A 21194-nucleotide genomic window follows, 5' to 3' on the forward strand; every position below is an offset into this window, starting at 1 on the left:
TAGCAGTGATGTCTACTGACACCTTACCATCTTCAAAAAGGGGACGGAACGAGGAAGGGGAGGTAACAGTAAAAACATCAACTGATGAGCAATTAGCATTGGTGGCAACCGGGATCACATAGATGAATGAGATGACCTGGGAAAAGGAGGATAGCAGAGAACAGAAAGTGAGGGATGGAAGGACCCCACGTTTGCACCCCAGAGGTGTAGGAGAAGCACTAGGAGAAGAGTCAGAGGCAGGACAGAAGAGATTTGGAGAATGACTGACTGCTGGAGGTGGTCAAAGGACATGGGGTGGAAGCCCATGGAAATACAGATGAAAACCAGGGCAAAAAGAGATGGCACAGTGTGGAAAAAGGATGAAGAAAGAAGCCAGAAAAGTGATGTCCCCAGAAGTGCATCAGATCAGCTGAGAGATGAAGTGATGTTTGAACAGAGAGGTCAGGTCCAAGGGGTGATTTTCTAGCGAAAGAGAAACTATTATGGGTTCAATTTGCTGGAGAAAGAGACGAGGAGGGATGAGAACAAGAGGGGTCCAGGGCAAGGGGTTAGAAAGTCACTGGTGCAGCAGCTTAAAAGAGAGGAAGGGAGGAAGAAACATAGGGCTAGTAATAGGAAAGAAGGAGGAAGGAACAATGTACGGAGAGAGAGAGAGGAGTACATTGTTGAAGACCCAGGAGGCTTTTAACAGCCAGATGGGACCTCTGGCCTGAGAGTCAGAGATTAAAAACAGTTTTGAAGGTTTGGAGATGGAAAAGAAAGTAGTGGACTCACAAAGTAAATTTTTCCTGAGTTTTTCAGCAAAGTGAGAGGACAAGCATGGGGGAAAGATGCAAGGAAGGAGCTGGAGTTTATGGAGCTGAGACGAACTCTAAGAGAAAAAGTCAGGAGAAGTTTCAGCACCAGTGTCAGAGTACCGCAGACCAGAGGTCACAGGAGTACTAAAAAGAAGGGAATGGATCAACTGTGCTACGCCAGAGAGGTGTTATAGTGGGAGAGAAAGAACTGGGCTGTTGGGAAATCACAGAATATTTGCTTAAAGAACAGCCAAGGAACAGGTCACCCTGGTGAGCACAGGAGCTGGCACACTGCAGCAGCCAAACATGCAGGCAGGGGAACACCCGCAAAGGCATTGGGCAAATTCATTAAAGTGTCCTGAAAGCTTTAAAGAGGATCTGGGAGATGTGTGACAAGCTGACAGGGAATAGCACAAACACATTTAGAAAGATAAGAATAAGCTAAAAAGTGTATTGAAAAAAAAGCTATTGAAGAAATACATCTGATTCAGTAAGTACATGCTGTGTTTTGAGACATCCTGTGATTAGGGGATTCAATGAGTTTCTCCACCGGCACAGATCTTCCCATGACATAGAAAACACTTTCCCACTTCTGTAGCGACTGCCCATAGCAGATGGGAGCTGGACCAGCTAACACACCCACTGCACGCCTGGCATGAAGCAGCAAAACATCCCCAGGCTCTCCCATCCTCCTGCAATTCTCAGTGCCTTGCTATTTCAGAAATTTCTTTCCTTCACCCGGCCAGGACACGAATGCTGCAGGCACTCTATGGAGAGTAAATCCAGATCTGGTTTTGTCCAGCAGCATTGATGAACCCTTGTCCGTGGGCTGTAACCAGCATCGAGTGCTTGGGTGGTTGTGGCGTGACACAGGTCAGAGGGGCTGGCTCTGCTCAGGTTGTAATTCCACACAACACAAATTACAGCCAGAAAAGTGGCATAAATTAGTCTGCTCAGTAAAACTAAGCAGAACTTAGTACAATATTGCTCTAGTCACACACATTCAGTGTCAGCACTATTTGCCTGGTTTTAATGTACATCCATAGGCAGCACAGGTCTGCTCCTTCGACCCATTTCTGTCTCAGTGTACCTCCCTCTTCTACCACTTGGTTCAATAAGGAGTTAATACTTTGCTCGAAACTCTCATCAGTTCAGTCTGCCACATCAAATTATTACATACCACATAAAACATCTCCTGCAATTTCAGTACAGAACAAGTAAGTTTTACAAGAGGAGGAAGGCTGCTTTCTTAGGGCTGCATCCTGTAGTTAAGCTGCTTGGCAGATGTTCGAAGGATTGAGGCTGTAGGAAAGTCGCTCAGTTCTCAGCCTGGCTTCTACAAAACTTGCCAGAAAGGGATATTTTTGAGACTTCTATACATAGGTCACAGTTTGTAGACATCAACCCAAAAAAAGCAAATATAAAGGTGTGTAAACATACATACCCACACCAAGCACCTCCACCGCCTTTCCTTAAAATTCTGGTGGAAAATACAGCTGTCAGTTTCTAAATACTAAATATTTTACACTCGGAAACACCTGGCAAAGTTTGTAAACCCAAATCAAAACCAAACCCAAAGCACAGCCATTCCCAAATACTCCTCTACTCCTGTGGTATAAACGTCTTTAACAAACACACAGTTCAGATATGGTTAACAAAGCATTTCCAAGGTTTTTCCTTGCAGTATCACAAAGAGCCTCTCTGCTACCCTTCACTCGAGTTGGAAAAGCCAGTTCCACCTGCAGTAGAAATGATCTTCAGCCTCAGAGGTGGGATCTCTGGAGCTTCTGTGAATCTCCAGCCTGCTGGCAAGGAGACAAGCACTGCTGCACCTGACTGACTCCTGACCACCTTCTTCTGCACTTCCTTTTTCCTCCCTAACTGACCTCTTGCAATGGATCTGCTCATTCAGAAACGCCTTCAGGCACATACCTTCATTTCCTGGGGTTGCAAAACAGGTCCCAAGCCCAGGAGATGACAGGCTGGACCTTACTAATAACAAGTGGTGCAAAGTCTTTCATTCAGGTCCTTTGGAGGCACACTTCCCGGTGACAATGACCGGTTGCCTTTCCTGGTGTTCATATGCAAATAGCCTGGAACGGCAGGAATTAACGACTCAGACAATGGTTACATCTTACCTGCTACAATCCTCTTTTCCCATCACACTTTGAAATATGTTTTCGAGAAGAAGACATTGACCAGGACCTCTACCTGAGCGTGCTGAGATACCCTTTCAGTTGGCAGACAATGGAGGGGACAGACGGATGGGCATCTCCCCATCCCTCAGACTCACCATTGGGCCAGAGCTAGCCATCAGCTCTGGTTTAGTTTGCTGATTAGCAAATCATCCTCCTCGGGCTGCTCTGATTTTCCAATCTGTCAAAATCACAAGGAATAAGCAGCATTGCCCATTCCCAGCCTTCTGCAGCACACAAATACAGTCCTTTAAATCCACATACACCGTTTGCTTTCCTGAGCTCATCCCCAAGCCAAGTTTTGGGTCTATATACATACCCACTTTGCACAAAATGTGGCTGTACATCTCCGGTTTGAACTCACACTTGTATTCAGATGGAGGTGTCTGCTGTGGACAACTTCTCAAGGGGACAACTGCCCCTCCGCTTGACCCAGCAAGTGCCAGGGCTTCACTACAGCTTCCCAGTGGAGGGCCCAAACAGAGCCTGCCTGATGGCTGAAAAATGAAGGATTTCACTTTATTAAGAATTAAACCAAGTGCTTCATGAATCCACACTAAACAAGGAGAATTATCCCATTTCCAGCAGGTCTCAGCATGCAGTTTCAAGTAAATAAGCATCAAGCTGTCAGCTTGAAATTCTCCTTGGGAGCTGTGCAGTTTTAATGAGCTACCACCAGTGCTGGGTTTTGGTATTTTCCCCTTTGCTCTTTCCTGCAGTTGCCTTTTTCTTTTTAATGAAATGCCATGGACACCGAGCCAGTCCATCAGCCAGGGTACTGCCGGCAGCTCAGGGTGGGAGTAATGAATTTGGGGCAGCTCAGGAGGGTCACCTGGAGCTGGCAGTGCCAGCACCATCCTCAGCAGTGGCTTGGGGAGAGCAGCAGCACAATTGCAGAAGACAGGGCAGGACTTAATGCCTTTGGCGGCAGCAGCAGCAGCAACCATTGCTGTGCCAGCCTGTGTGCCAGCGTTCTGCTTGCCACAATTTGGGAAATTAGCTTAAACTAAATGGTAGTGGGTCCATTTCCCTTGCATCTTTGTCATCTGCATCCAGCCTTCTTGTTAACTTCACAGTTATAATGGTGATAATATAAACCAGAATGCGACCATTCCTCCCGCACTTGGCCAGAGTAGCTCATCTGGCAGCTGGATGTCATGGTCAGTGAATGCTGCCCGTCCTTCCAGGTGCATTTCTTCCTGAAGAGTGCCCATCACAAATGTTTGGAAGCTGCATCATGAGAAGTTGGTACAGGAGATAGTGGCCTGTTTCCAGTGCAGACAGCACATGTGCAGGGATCATCCAAATTTCTGGCCAGAGGATATAGGGAGATGGCTAGCTGGGTGTCCTCACTGGCACCCCTTTACATGACCTTTGAGCCACGAGGGAGAGTGCAAAGGGTTTACAGCCATACTGGCTCTCGCACTGGGCTAGGGAAGCAGACACAGCTCCTTGCCCCGCCACAGAGGGACCCAAGAAGCCACCACAGTGCAGCTGTGGCAGGATGGGGAAACACCAAAGTCCACACTAAAAGTTTCCTGTGGTCTGCTGGACCACACAAAAGCAGAAACAATTTGTACATAGACCGAGTTTGATCATCTGGGGAAATTAATCAAGCAAAGGTTCAAACCACAGGGTATGCATCATCATCTTCAAGTTGTTGTGTCAGGCTTGATCCAGAACTGAACCAGAACAGCTTCAGTCGAAGCTTAGTTAGAACTGAACCACAAAGTCACTGGCCTGACTCTCTGCTCCTTTGATCTACTGCTAATTGCTTAATTAATTCTTCTGTGAGCTGATTTTCCTTTTGCTGTGCTTTCCACCTCCATTTAATTTCAAGGCATTTTAAACATGCTTCATGTGGAAATAAGCAAATAAGCTATATAACAACAGAGAAACAAATGTACTGCCTATATTTGTTTATTTATTCTATAGGAGAGGACTTTCTCCTTTGACACACAATCGTCACCTTGAACTCTAACCATGAAATCACAGCCACTTAATTTCTATCTTAAAATATTAATGGGAGATGGCTTCGCACAATCGAAGTTTGCCCTACACAGAAACTTTTCTCATTACAAAGAGCACTCATGAGTTTCCCAGAGTATGCTCTAGCATTTTAAACATATTGTTGGCTTCTTAGAAATGAGGTTGGTTTTGTCCCCTCTCCTGCTTCACTTTCACTTAAGAAGCGTGACAAGAAAAAGTATGGTACAGAGAAGTGGAAATGAAGAATAAGTGGTTGTAGTTGACATTTAATTTCTGCACAGTTGGAAAAAGAAATGAGATTGTCTGTTGTTCAACTCATTATTTTTCCCAGCCATCCAAGAATGTAGCAACTGGTTGTTTCTTTATTAAATATAATAGGGAGATGTTCTGATAATTTTTCCTTATCACGTTCTTATTATTTACAATTCATGGATGGTGGCAGCCTCTGAGCTCTCTCGTTTGCTCTGTTTTCTGGTGTATCATTCAATTAACACAGAGGCAATCTGTTATGTCCAAAAGGTAATATGACAGGATTTGATAAGCAAGCAAGCCACAGAAAGATCTAATAACATTTAATGAATTATTGTAGTGCCATGTTTGGAGATGTTCTCTCGGCAGCACCCCGGAATTTACACAACACATCAACATGTCACTACTTGAGATCAAGAATAGCCATATCTTTCGAGGCTATGACAGGGCCAAGTTCTTGGGTATGCCAGTGTAGTTTTATCCACGAGGCCAAGGAAATTCCTTGCATACAGCACTGCCATTTACTCCTGGCTTTTTGTAACACAGGCAGTGCATTCCCCCCTTACTCCTCACTCCGGAACCCCTTTTATTGCCTTTATTGGCATTAAAGATGGAGGAGGTTTGGGGCAGCAAAGTCTCTTCCAGAGAAGTCTCTTCCAGACATTCCAGTGAGACATGAGATTGAGCACCTACCTGTTGCCATCTCGCATCCCCAGCCACGCCGCACCTCAACATGCCACAGTGCTGGAGGGACCAAAGAGTTTAGCAGCAAGAGCCACTTCTTCACCACGCATCCAAAGAAGCAAAACAGACGATGCTGATGCCGACATCCTCACCAAGCGAGAGATAAAGGCTGTGAAGCAAATCTGTCTGGAATGTTAAACCCAGGAACTCAGCTATGGTTGCTGTCAGGGTATCTAGCTTTAAGGCAGGAAAGTGACCTTCAGGTATTCACCTTGGAGGACATCAGACTGCAGAGTGAGGCCATGAGTTGTGTGAAAGAAATTAAAATGCATGAGAGGTTTTCCTGGAGGCCAGAGAAGGTTTGGTTGATGGCATACGGGAAAGGAATAATAATTAACCTTTCTTTCTGTTTTTCCAATGTTATTTGTGTTCCTTCTCATGACAGAAAGTCCTTTTTCCTTTGCCTACAGAGGTTCAGGGTAGGAATTAGTGAGCAATTTATACTATGGGTTCAGGGTACCTGATAATGAATGAGCGCTTGAGGCTGGACACTGGAAGGTTGTGGGCACAAAAAGTATCGCTGCATGTATTTTACACTCAGTGTGTTGCCTGATCTTTAGCCATTACTGGATTTTCAATGGAAATGAAGCTAGTGTTATAGCCAAGCTCAGAATAACATAAGAACAACCTGGGAAAATAGAAATTGATGCAAAGCCGAAGGTAAAACACTGAAAATCATTGAGAAATCTTGTACTGACTTCAGTGCAATTTGATCAATATCTACAGGGAAAAGCAGACAAATATATGATTGGAATAATGTTCCCTGAGAAAACACTTAGAGGATTTGGCTAAGCCAAATTTGGAGAGAAATAAAGAGATTACTCTGAGTTAGTATAGAGCACGTTTATGTCCTAATACACTGCTTCTACGTGAAATCTTGTTGTATTTAATGTTGAGATTAGGATCAGTGGAAAAATAGACTGGAGTACAGGTCAGCCTTCTTAATAAGATAAGGCTTTATCTGTAATCCCCAGGGAAAGAGACGGTGTAGGTCTGAGCTGCTGAATATGGTAATATCTATAAGAAAACTATTTTTGGAGGTACTTGAAAGGCGGCACACACATCTTCAAAGGATCTACAGATTCCTCTCAACTAGAATGAAATATTTAGGCAGTCTGGAAAGCTATTTTCCTGATACTTGAAAACTCATGAAAATAAACATAACCTTCTTTCTAGTAAGCCAAGTCTACCACCCAGTGTGCCAGCGCGTGAGTCCCGCTGAGAATTTCAAGGGGCAAAAGAGATGGCAAGAAAAGAAACAGCAAACAGAAGCCAGGGTGAGATGAGAGATTGCTGTCTGGGACTGGGGAGGGTAGGCAGACACTTGCTGAAGGAAAGAGCCCATGGGAAGTGTCGGTACAAAGAGAGTAACTGACTGATGAATACAAGCTGTATTTCTGCACGGGGTGGACAAGGGAAGATTCAGCCCATCGGAGGAACATCACGAGAAGCCCACTGCTCACGTTTATCCCTGCAGCTCCTGCTTATCCCCTGGAGATCGATTGAACTGACTCCACTTTTGTAGTTCAAAAGTTAAAATAAGCTTCATCATTGGCTTCGAAGGCCGGTTTTGCCTGAATAAAGAGTAAGAACTGCAGGACTTGGCCTCTTTTGAAAGGCAGCTGGATGGGTAGAGTTGGTGTGCGCTCCAAAATTGCCATCAGTGTTGCTCCAGCTGCAGAGCAGCCCCCACAAAGAGGGCATCCCTTCACGGCATGCCAGCGTATCAAGCCTGCAAAACACACTCCCAAACATGGCCCAAACATTAGCAGATGGCTTTAGATGTCTCCCTTCTTTCAGTGATGAAAAATATACTGTCCATGAGCAGAAAAGGGATGCTCAGACAAGGCCATTGAACAGTCCTCCCCCCCACCCCCCCCCCCAAAAAAAAAAAAGGCAGATTTGGGGAGTGGTATATATTTAAAAAGGCATTTGGGGGAGAATTTAGCAAGAAACTAAACACCATCAGAAATATTTTTTTTCTTCCAAGTTGCCAGCATTACCTGGTCCTAGTTCCTTTCAGAAATAAGAAATTACTCATGTATGATTAAGTAATCTTTCAACTTGCAACATTGTTTCTTTTTTAATAATATCTGCAAAGGGCATTAGGCAATGCTTGCTGCAGTTTACACTCAAATCAAGCCAAGTGAAGTATTTTAATAAAACTACAGCTTGTCATTCGTACTTCATTGTGTTTCTTCAATGAAATAAAATTAGATTAGAATCACACAAACCAGAACAAGAAAAACAGGTTTTATGTGTCAGTAACTGCATACAGAAGATGTATTTAACATGAATAAAAAGTATTCATGTCCCAAACAAACACATAACCTATCCTCCCTCTAGTGGCCACTACTCCTCCTTAAAAAAATAATCGTGGCATGAAGATGAATCATACCATGCTGGAAAAGAAAGAAAAGCGGTGAAGACCTGAAACTGCTTTTCATTTCAAGTGTCTACTTTTCTGCTTATCAACGTCTGAGTAACAGATGTGATGGTGGTGGTCAAAGGCAGCACACTGAGATCTTGCACATGCTCCTGCATGAGCTTCAGGGAGGATCATCTGTTTTGAAACCAGAGTCGAAATGATTTTGTTGGAGAGAGGCCAGCCGCCTTTCAATTGCTGAATTACTGATCCAGCAAAAAAGCACAAAACCAGTTTCTAATCTGCCGTATAATGATTACATTAAAAAGTCACTGCTCTTCACTAGAGTTCAAAATAGAATAAACACTAAGATACAAACGCGTTTTTGCTAAGTATTTTGATTGATACAGTAACCAGTATTACAATTATTTAAGGTAATATCACTTTCTTATTGGCAAAAAGTTGTGCATATAAACACATAAAACACTAATACAGTATTTCACTGATACTTGACTACATAAAAAAACTGATAGCATTTATGTTGGCTGTGAGAAGCATCATTGCTGCTATAATGATGATGGCATATTTAGAAAATTTACATGGGGTATTGTTGTACACATACATTCAGATGATAAGCATTACCAGAAAGAATTTATGTTTCCCCTCCTTGCCTTGGAATAAATATGGTAACATTATTATTGGCAATAACAATTTATATTGCTATATAAAATATCTGGAGTATCCACTCAGTCAAGCCAGCAGATATGCTGCAGCATAGCTCCTTCCGTGCCAGAAATTTGCAGCCTGACTAGGGAAGATAGGTAAAAGAGCATGGGAAGGAAGAAAGGAAAGGAGATGCACAGGGTCACACAAGAAGTCACTGAGCACCTAAGAACAGAGGTTTTATGAACAGAGGTTTTATGAACCGTATGCTCACAGCCCAACACCTGGGTCACATGGACTTGATGGAAAGGGCACAGCCACAGCTCAGTGTACATCATGTTAGAAAATCAAGGAACAGCCCCCTCTACACCCCCCCATATAATCCTTCCACTGCTTAAAAACAAGCAAAAGACTAACAATATAATGTTGTGCATGCGTTTTATCTCATATACCTGCCCAATCTGCCATGTCACAGAGAAATGGGCCCTGCCTCTAAACAAAACCCAACCTGCTCGTGTATGAAATTGAGTCTAGTAAATCAATAACGTCCTGAAATCTAAGTCGGTGCAATTTTAAGGTGTATTTACCATTCAAAAGCTGAAATGAACCTCCTAACAGTGTTTAGTCAGAAGACACGTTGCTAATCTGACGTGGAAAAGCAGCAGCAATCAGTATGTTCCTGCGTGCTGGTAGCAAAGGAGAAGCAGCCCTGGACAGGGAAGGTTCTTCCAGCCTAAATACAGATCACAGTTTCCAGCCATTATGTTCGTAATGTAGCCCTAAATCATCTGTCAACTAACAGAGTCCCAAAAGATGTCCCTTTGACTAAGGGTAGCTTGCTTCATTGCTCCATCACAGACATCTTCCAGGTGTCTACCCACCACCAAGCCAGTGCAAGGTCGGCGTTCATCTTGCTGAGGAAAGGCATCTTCCCAAAGGCAGGGCAGTAGACACTTGCCATTAGAGACAAGCAGCCGTATCCACTGCATCTGTTTCACAGGGCTGTAGGTCTTCCAGGGAATCATCTGACTTCTCGCTTTCTCCCTAAATCCATCTAGAGGAGGCCTCTAACACAAAGGCAAACACAGTGCTTTAGGGCTCTCTTTTGTTCTGCTTTGTCCTCTCTCAGAAGCTCCCCTCTGACTAATGAGCTCTGCCTCTTTAATCTCCCCATTTTCACATCCCATCGGCTGGAAAGGTCAAAACGACAGGCACATTTACCAAGGCTCCTTGCTTCAGAAGCTGGGTAATACCTTTCACAAGATTGTTTTTGCTTCTCTCAAGAGATATTTACCAGAGGTTAGTACACTTTTTTTCTTTGGAGATGAATGCTATCAGCACTGGAAGAGCTTCCCAAGATTGCTAAAAGGAAATGTCATATTACAGTATCTAATTTCCAAAGCAATGGTACAAAACAGCCTCTTCACATGCAACCTCAGAGCAGAGCTCGGGAGTTGTGCATCACCTTCCATTGTGAGAAGTTTTGAGTATTATTACAAATTTTACCATTTCTCAAGAAGTGCTATTTCAATAATTAAGAACAAGATATACGTTTGCTGCTTTTGGGATGACTGCAATTGAAGACACATAAATGGCAATCTGGCCATCAGGAGACGAGTGAGCTTTCCAGGGTGATGGGCACTGTTAATGGCAAGGAGATGTGCAGCTGCTGCTGACACCTACATCAACATTGCTTCAGCTGAGCTATACTTTCCACTGAGCATTTATAAAACACATATGGAGTCATTTTAGAAGAGCCATGCACACAAAGATTGCTTTTCTTGAAGATTAAAGAACAGAAGGACTAAAAGCAGGCTCAGACTTCCATTATAATCATCCCCCTGACTTGCTAGAAGTCTCCTGTACGAGAGTCCAGCAGAGCTCAAGGGCACTGAGATCTTCCCCAGTATTTCATGGGGCTTTTCCCCACCTTGGATGTTTCAGCCTAATTACAAGTGATCAGTCAGAGTGAAAAATAGCTGTTGCTTTTAAAAAACAACAAAAATTCTCAACTTCTCTGAAGTCTTTGCTATAGTTTGCTATATTCCTATTGCACACATTTGAACAAACTATTCTGAAGGAGTGGTACAAACCAAAGAAGTAGAATTATTTATGATTTATAAAGTTTTAACTTTACAAGATTTCATTACCCTTACTAGGAACTAATTGTAATCCCTTGAAAGTCAGGAGGTCAACATGAAGTGCCCTGTATGGGACAAACCATTAAAAAACTACCATTTTATGAATGCACAAATATGAACTTCATGTCTTTCCCACTGAGCAAACACTAGAAGATATTGCACACAAGAAACAAAAATAAAAGCCCTCAACTTTAGGTAAAATCCTGACCACTGCATCCCCACCCCGAGGACTTACTAAAGGTCTTGTCTTGATTCTGCTCACAGTGTGAAAGCCTATCTAGAAAAGACCCCTCTTAATTTAGCAGGTTCTTTCTTTGTCTTTTGCAGTAAAAATACAAGCATCCCTCTGCTTATTAACTAAGGATAACACTCAACAGTCCCCGATCCTTGCAGAGGCAAGTCGCTTTAGTTATACTCTTCTTACCTAAAAAGCAAACAGCACATATACTTTACACATTAGTATAATATCCCATAAAACTGTATTCTACAGGGTAGGGGAGGATTTTCCAGAGCTCTAACGTGATGCTGTTGCTGGCTTAAGCTCTTCTAACGTTCCACATTTCTACAAAACCATTACCAAACGATATTCCGAAATTTCCGACAGTCTGTGCAGGCATTCATGTTTGCAAATGATAGAGATCTTGTGTCTGCAAAGCATGGGATTAATGCCGCTGCCCTGTATCCCTATCATCAAGCTGGCATCCCTATACTTTCATTACCGTTTCCTGGCAACAAAGCACTGAGGCACTTCCATGAATGCTAACAATCTGTACTCAGCCCGACCGCAGACCTTTCCGAAGAGCCCTGCCGAAATGAATGAGTGGATCAGTGGTATCTGCTCCTGCAGTATCAGACTCAAACACAAATTTATTTATTTTTTTCTGCACCAGGAAAACATTATTAATGTGATCTTTTATCTAAAAATCACTTCTGTTTTTCTTTCTAGGCATTTATTTTTGAAGTCATAGAGTATTATTTCACCCCAAAATATAACAATCCCATACCTGTTCATATTGCAGAGCAGAAGCCTGATTTATCAGTTTTATCACCTGGGCAGTTTGATGGTTGGTCGGATTTTTTTTTCCAGTTTACAGGATCAGTGTGTGGTAATGTGACAAATCTAATACTAGGCATACGTATTTTTTTATTTTAAAAAGGAAAATAATTAGTGTTTCCATTTTTAAGCAGAAAGGCTGTTTCACTAATAATACCAAGACTAAAAGACGAAGAGCTACGTCATGGACACCTTACGCTTTCTCCTATTTGACTGATATGACTCTTGAGCCTTCTCAGCACTAAACTAAGACAGAAGTAACTAATGGCAGAAAAGCAGGAAAAGGAGATGCTTTTAGTATCTTATACTGTTGTGAATGCACAAGGAGAGAGGATTGCTCCCTCCAAGAGTAACTCCTCCTTGATGTTTGAACAGGCAAGAGGTGAGAAAGGCAATGCAGAAAGAGCGACTCTTACAAGTGTTTGTAAAGAAAAAAAATATTTGCCCTTCTTTTCCCCTCCTCCCCATAGTCAGCTGATGTTTTGGAGGCTCTGAACTGAACCAAAATCAGAAGAGAGGAAGGGAAGGGGAAAGGGGAAAGGGAAGGGGGAAGGGAAGGGGCAGGATCTTCCCACACCACTGCGATGCAACCCTGAGGGACTGCGGGCCATGCTCCTGCCTCTCTGCTGTGCTGGGGATTTTGCAGCCCACCAGAAGCTTTTCTCCATTGCACTTGTGATCTGAAACGGTACCCACTAGCAAGAATCTTTTTCAGTCTAGAAGAAATCTGGACTGGTTAAAAAAACCCAACCAAAGAACCAAAAAATACTTCTGCTGAATAAGAATTAGGACAGGTTTTGAAGTATATGGAAAGAGAGAGGTCTTGGTTATAGAGAACTTCCACCAGTATTCTGATACCAGTAGGCTTCTCTCTTTCATTTCCATTATGTTGGTTATATTAGATTATACGGGGTATCTGCAGTCCTCTGATGAACATCTCATTTGACTCTCACTCCTTACAACCTCCCTCCCCAGCCCTGGTGAGGCTTTAGTTAATGTTACAGTGTTTAACAAACGAACAGACCCTTATGCACTGTGTCTGCCTCCCCCAAGGGCTTGCTCAGGCCAAAATGCTGTCAGCTTCACAGCATGTGGATACAGAGAAGATATATTACATGGTCTTATCATCAAGAAAAAATACTGAATTGGCAAAGAATCAATACTCAGGTTTGTACTGATGCTGCCAATATTGTTAATACTTTAATGTGCTAAGGCAAAATTTGTTTGACTTGAAAAAGATCTGAGCATATCCTTGGAACAGTTAATTTTCTGTGCTTTTCCCTCTGGCAGCTGGCTCTGGTTTGAAGTCAGGGCAAAGAAACCTTTTGGATCATTAACATTGCTCTATGACCGTCTGCATAGAGAGCTTTTTCCCCTCAAAGATTGTTTTCTTGGATAAAACTGTCCAGGTAGTGAGAAAGTGAGTAATGTGTTTCAATCACACTTAGCAGATCTAAAGGGTTAGCTGCCCCTTTTTGTAATATACAGCTCTGACTCTGTTAGCCTAAAATGAGTTTAAGATGGATTCCCTGAAGAAATGGTTCATGGCATATAATCTGGCTGCTGAGCAGTATTTCTTAGGGTGACAGCATCACCAGCTGTGGTTGTTGAACAAAGTCAGCATGGGGACAGCAGACGTCCTACAAAAAAATTAACATTTTCGAAGGACTCACTGAAGAAAGGAGATATGACTCCTGACATACGAGCTGTGACACAATCTGCAGCTGTGATAATTTATACACACGTGTGGTCTCAGTACACAGGGGCAAGAGGTGACACCCGTTATGGCCACGATGGACTGGGGAAAGTCACACAGGGTGCAGAGACGTGAGTGCCAAGCACTGAGCACCAATATTCATCCTCTCCTCATCGATAGACCCACTTAGGCTAAAGACAGGCTACTGCCTCCCCAGGGTATGGACTTCTCCCTTTGAGTATCACCTGAAATTGAGAGTTCAAAGTTTGCTGAAGCCCCAAGCCTTGTTTGCTGCTTAGCTATAAAGAGCAGGCACGGATCCAGCATAATAAAGTCCAAATGCAAGCAACTAGCTAACTCTCCCTCAGACATGTTTTGGATGCCAGTCCCTGTTTTTTAGGAGATGAGAGGCCGATTTGTCAGAACTGAGAAGCTACGGGCTGCCCCTCACAGGGCTGCTGCAGAGCAGTAGCTGGTGCTTGGATGGAGACTGAGGGAGAGGGAGTCTTTACTGGGAACACCCAATGGGAGAATGGGATCAGAAGCAGATTTTGTGCCTTTGTTTGATATTATAATATTGCATAGGACAGGCTACAGAAATTTCTTTTCTTTCACAGAAAATGCATTTTCAATCACCAAATTTCGATTTGTTGTTACTTATGAATGGTTAACACTGTTTTATTCCTAATGCAGTGTTAGGAAGGACTAAATATTCACAGTAACTGATGGACTAGTTAAAACAGACAAAAAAAACCCAAACCCAAAAATATTTTGCAATCAGCAAACAGAAAGAGACTACCCCTTCTCTATATAGTTAGGCTGAGATTTTATATAATGTGGAAAAGGTAGTATTACATTTCTAATGCTTTATTGCAGGTTTGGGAGAGGGAACTCTAGAAGAAGGCACTGTATTTTAAGGCAACACTACCCAATAGGTGCATGTTCACTAGCAAATTCATATAAGCTGGCTCTGCCCTGCTAGTCCTGCTCCATGCTCTCAGATGGAGATGTGGGGAGATCATTCTTCTCGTCTGCTTTACAGTTGCACTTCTCTGTGCATTTTTAGATGGTTTCAATACCTACCTGAATCAAGCAGGGGAGGGAAGAGCAATGAAATGCTGCCATCCAAGTACCTGAGATCAGCAGTGGTTTCGCAGAAGTCATCCTTCTGTGCTTTTGTCACCTTGATGTTACTGCTTCACGAGCTAGCTAAATTACTGTTAGAGCAGAAATGTCTCCCTGTGCCGGAAATCACACCTTTGGCAGCGATACAGACTTACCTTCGGATAGCAACCGCAAGATCACATTTTCACATTTATCTGAAAAACGACTAACCTCAAAGTAATGAAGTTGTATCGGTTGAATGGGATTCTCCAGGATAAACTATCACTTCACACAGAATTAAGGAGGCAGAAAGGAGGAGCATAGGGAGACTTCATAGTTCCTCTGGCTTGCAAGAAACGAACAAAATACTTTTTTTAGTAAAACTTTTCAGTGCTTGAAAATGTTCAAATGTTTTATCCATTTTACGAAGAAAAACCTTTAATAAAAATTTAATATAATTTATATAAAAATAGTCTTAAACGAAAGGTGTTTTGACACTACTAGTTTTCTCTTGAAAAATTACAACCAGCTGTATGTGAAATAATTGCCTTTCGGGCTGAAACCAGGAAATTTTTATTTAATTTAGGATGTTGACTGCATAATATACCTTACTTTGTAACCAGAAGTGCAGTGGAAAGGATTGTCTTAATCCACCTGCACACTTAATTTTCAGCCAGCGGATTCATACGTTCATATATCCATAGCACCTGTTCTCATTGCACTCTTTGGAGGTGAGAAATTTATTCATTCGCAGGTAAGATCTCATCTCACAGAGCTGAGATTTATTTTTACATTACTGAAGGCAAGATGGTGTAAATCACAGTCAGAACGGAGTCTTTTAGAAAGCCAACGTGCACAGAGCTGCTCCGCGTGGAATTCTGATGGAGAGGAGACTGAAGCCGCGTTTGATGTTGCTCTTGACCTACGCTATTTGTTGATGTAGGGTTTTTTTTAAGAGGATGGCACAGGAGAACTCTAACACTTGGAAGGGGATCTACCACACTGAGGCTAAATGAGAAATAAGCACTGAAAGGCTCTCTGACTCCCAGCATGGCTACAAACATAAGGCAGCAGAACACATGCAGTCTTTTCCACAGCCAGCCAAGCTTTAGGAGCACTAAAAGAATTTACAGCCAGTTCGAGTCTACCAGATATGGTAAATTTACAGCCAACTCAAGTACCAGAGATGGTAGAATTTACCGTCAGCTCCCCAGTGTCTGCTGTGACTGAGAACTAAATGATTTAAATCAATAAATGTTTGAAGGAATGAGACAATCAAAATAACTCACAAGCTTTATTAGTATCCACACCGGGAACTGGCAGAACTTCAACATAAGCCCAGGCAGAACTTGTTAAAGGGGCTTACTACTGCTGTTTGCCCAAACTGCAGTAATTATTAACCGTAAGATTAGTAATAAACAAGCTTATTTATGGCTTCATAGCTTGATGCTGGCATGGGTCTTAGCAATTTCAAGGCTGAGCTGGCTTGAGAAAGAAGCATTTGGAAATCTAAGAGCTTCTTTATAGGATCTTATTGTTCATGGAGCCCCACACTTGATGTTGACGGCAAGCTGCCAGTAAGTGCTGTGGAAACCCTCAGCTGGGCAGACCTCCCTCCTCAGATAGGATTGGTGTAACCAGCTCTCTGCTCCTGAGGTCCTCCTGGGCAAACCTGTCTCTCTCGCCCTGTCCATCTGTGTTTCTAAGGGCAGGTTTGCTCTTCCATCCAGGACATACTCTGTTCTCTCCCCATCTGGGGAGGGGGTTCCTCAGCTCCACAGTGGTGCCACCAGCTATTTGAGACCACCATGCCCACTCACTGCCCTGGCTTCCAGGCCAGTAATGCTCAGCTTAAAGCAGGCTGAGCTTCCCACTCACTTCTGCTACAGTTTACCTGGGCTGTTGCAAGCATCATCTCTAGCTTCCTATTTCCCAGCTGCTTCAAGCTCAGAGACACAGGTAACATTCCCAGCACCCATCTCCACCTTCAGCAGTCCTTCAGGTGTCTGTAGCTTGCATGAGGGCCCCTAGCTCATCCCTCCCAGGTGTCTGGCTACCCCTCTGTCTCCATTTCCTTGTTAACAGACAGTGATGCCTTCTCTGGCTTGTTTACCAAATGCTGTTGGCTTCACAGATCACCCAGACTTGTTCCTCTAGCAGGTTGTGCTCTGCAGCCAAGTTCCTGGTTTCTTAGCTCTGCTCTGGACAGGGCTTTGTGCTCTGTGAGAGCCCATCCCTCTTGTACCCAGTACCCCCTGTAAGCATGTTGCACAGAGCACTGCTCCACTTTTTTTCCCGGTTTCACAGCCAGGACACCCCCAGTGTCCTGAGAACTCGTGCACCAGGGAAATGCAGCAAGAGCTGCAGCTAAAATAGGTTTCTGTTGATGTGGGTGAAGATGTTCACAAGGGAGAACTGTCAGTTTGTGATATTTAAAAAGAAAAACTGATGGAAACAACCATGCAATTTTATACAACTACGCAGGTAGGTCTTGATTTCATTATACTGCCATGTATCACATGTATTGGGACTGTAAAGTATTCCATTTCAAACGCTCACATCACTTATGCTACATTAGTATGCTGATTCTAGTAAAACTAAAAAAATAACCCAGACTGAAAGAAAAAGGGAAGGAATGCAGGTATTTTGCACAATAATAAATCAAGCCAGTGTGCTGCTATTCTTCCCAGTGAAGAGTTACAGTGTGGACAGACAGCACTGCCACCAAGCAATACTAATAAAGGGACAACCCCAGCACCCTGAACTAATTTGGAACCAAATTTGGAAAGAAATTAAAAACACTACCCATATTTAATCTTTTTCACTTTATTAGCACACCCAAACAAATTGGGAATCAGCATGATGATAAATACAGCAAATATGAGGAGTTCATGAGTCTGTTCAGGGCAGTGTCCAACATACAATTTCAGGTTATATTTTGCCCCAGGGGACTGAAGCAGCAGTGTAACGTGAGGGATGCAAGGCCCTACAAGTGTCAGCAGCAGCAACTGGCCTGAGAGGGAATAGGCTGCCCCATGAAGCAAAGGCCAGTCTAGAAGCAGAGCATGACCGCAGAGCGAACCGAAACACAAGGCTGCTAAAGGTTTGGCACGTTCTCTGGGGCACAGACCCTTCCTTCCTGCGGGTCTGGGGTTTTTGGGGGGGGCAGGGAGGTGGTCTGTTACTGGCTTCCAAAAGCCCTGATGTTAACTGAAACTGAAACAGCGATAGTTGATGTCATCTGGTGAGCCCTAAAATTTAAGAAACCCACCTGAGATGGGGAAGGGACTAATTCACTAGCGAGCTCAGATGGCTTCTCCTGAACAAGTTTGTTGCGTGACCTGTTGAGTCCCCCTCCCAGTTCTAGTGTTTTTTAAATTTTTTTCCTAGCATACTTGATAAAACACCAAGCTGAAATATACTCATTCCAGTTTATGCTGGATATAACTAATTAACTATGAATGTCAAGTATCTAAAATTTAATTCTGGTTCACTTAACAACGATAATATTTTTTTAAACAATGCAGCTGGTTTTTGTTGCCTAAAACTAGAAGCGCTTCCAAAGAAATAACGTGCTGTGCTGTTTTTTCCTGTGGATTTGGTAAGGGAGAAAGGATTTGGTCAAGAGAACAAGCAAACAGTTGTATTGATCACGATAGACCGATTTTCCTCTGAAACAACAGTAATAAATAATTGGTTGTGATGGTGTACTCTTCCCTTGGTTGGTGAAGCTCCCTTGACTAAATTACATCATCTACCTGAGAGGTCTGTCAGGCAGTGTATTTAATAATTAAAAGTATAAACTGCCAATAATAAATGTCAGACAAATTTGTGGAGGTTCTTTTCTTTTAGATCAAGCAGTAATACATTCAAGCATCTTTTTAATGATTATGAAACAGCCTTATTAAAGGAACCGCAGTATATTTTTCCCCTTCCGCTACAGTGCTTTGTTTGCCTCTCCCTACCACTGGGTGTTTTATTGGCCCCCAAAGGGGGTCAGCTGGGTCCTCTTTCTGAGCACTTACAGTTACTTTGGGTGGTTCAAATGATGCTTTTCCAAGTGCTTTGCCACACGTTTGTCAATACTAAATTTCTCCTGCCATCACGTTGTCCATTCACTCCGCTTTGTTAGTTTGCAGAGATCACGCATCCTGAGCCTGTGAACAATAATCTGTAAATCACTGCAGCCTCCTCAGCTCCTTCTGGCAATTTACACCGGTGGATGGCAGGCAGCACAACTGCCCAGCAACCACTGATTTATAGGGCGCAATTCCTTCTCTTTCGCACCTTCCAATTGAATATAGATCCCGAAGTTGTTCACCCTTCAAAGAACCTTTTCTGTCTTAAAGGTGAGGTTTCGTGTATATTGACTTTGCAAGCGCTCACAGCACCACTGCTTGTACTTTGCTACAGAATATTTCCATAGCTCCTGTCATTTTGTTCACTTTGTCCATGTCCCCGTGTTTAGTGATGTGTTGTATTATCATACGCTCAGACACAGAACACACCAGTCAAAGGGTAGAACCAAAATACTGAAGACTAGTCCAGCCATATCACAACGCACACTCGTGTTTCTCTCTAGCATGTGATTTTGATTACACACACGCACAGCTGAGATGCAAATATTTCTATACTGATAAATTAGAGTAAATTTACTTATCCCTCAATCTTCATACAGGAAGGTAACAACAGTGAGAAGCATCATTATGTGTACGCGGACCCAACCAAAGCTGCGAGGATTGCACAATGCTGTGAAGCTTCCGTTATCACAGCTCTTGGCGTTGTCCTGGTTTAGTTCAGGGAATTGCATTGCATTTAGAAAAGGAAGACAAAGGAAAAAACCCTCAATTTTTATTACAGGTTTCATAACCAACAGCAGTAATAATGAAACGCTAGGTTTCCTTGACCTTGAACGAAGGGCAGGAAGGGGGAAGAGCAGTGGCTACAAAGATATTTTTGAGCACCCTGCGTTCTTCATTTTGTTTCTCCAATGCTGTTTGACAATCTCTGACGAAGCAGCTACCTGTTCCAGCTGGAAGTATGTTTCCAGCCCATTATATTGGTGATGAATTACAATTGCTTACTAAGTTGCTATGGGCAGTCTTGCTAAAAAACTTCAATTTTTACAATACTTCAAGCTTTCAGGGACTTTTAAACAAATGACTATTTTAGTGAGTATGAGAGCGCTGTACCTCTCTGTTTGGGTATTAAGAAAACAAAAGTAATCCAAACAAACCTTGGGGAGGAGGGGAGGAAAACAGACCTGAGAAATGAATGTCATTTCTATTGAACTGGCAAGCAGAGTGTGAAATCCCACCTGAGGAGCAGGACACAGATTTTCTGCTTTATTGCATTCAAATTCTGCAAGAATAAATCAGCTCTGCTTAAAGTGACTGAGCAAGTACGAGTGTGGCATGCTGTGCTGGAAGAATTATAGAAGCCATGAATTCTTCCTTACTTTGTGTCACGTTGAGGTTTTTTGTGTGTTTGTTTTCTTTAGTGTCTTCTCTGTGAACCGTTTAAGGACTTCATTTTGAAAATAATTTACAATATGTCAGTATTTTGGATTCTACAAGACAAATCCCCTCAGCTACATTGATTCAATGACAAATAATTTTGAACATTGTTGCTAAATTATGAAGTTACATGGGACTACATGGCTGATCAATGCATAAAATAACACAGCCTTTCTGAAAAGTATTTTAATGTACTGCTCATGCTTGGATTTCAAAGTTATGCTTTATCTTAACAACTACATCTAAGACAATAAACAAAGAAAAATAAATAGGACCCTAAAACTTGACACAAATTCATTTGAATTTGTGGCATGTACACATTGCATGTGGCATCGCACTGGCACACCATTTCCCACACCATGCATTGCTGTAAACTAAAAAAGAACACACTGTCCTCCTCCACCAGTAAATAAAACCTCAGTCAACAGCCTTTTTTTTTTTTTTTTGCTTCTATATTCAACTCAATCCATGTTCTTTATAAGCTTCCTAAATAACAGATTTTCTTTATACTCAAGCCAACTCTAGAATATGAAAGTAACTTTTTTTTCCCCTGACATGTAACTGAATCAAGAACTCTCTACCTAGCATTCCTGTCGCTTTAGAGAGATGAACTGTCCAAACATAATTTATAGTTTAAGAATTATCTGATTATGCTTCCCCCGCAAAGAACTTTTTGATATG

This window comes from Strix aluco, chromosome 3 (genome assembly GCF_031877795.1).
Source record: "Strix aluco isolate bStrAlu1 chromosome 3, bStrAlu1.hap1, whole genome shotgun sequence".
In the NCBI taxonomy this organism is placed as follows: Eukaryota; Metazoa; Chordata; class Aves; order Strigiformes; family Strigidae; genus Strix; species Strix aluco.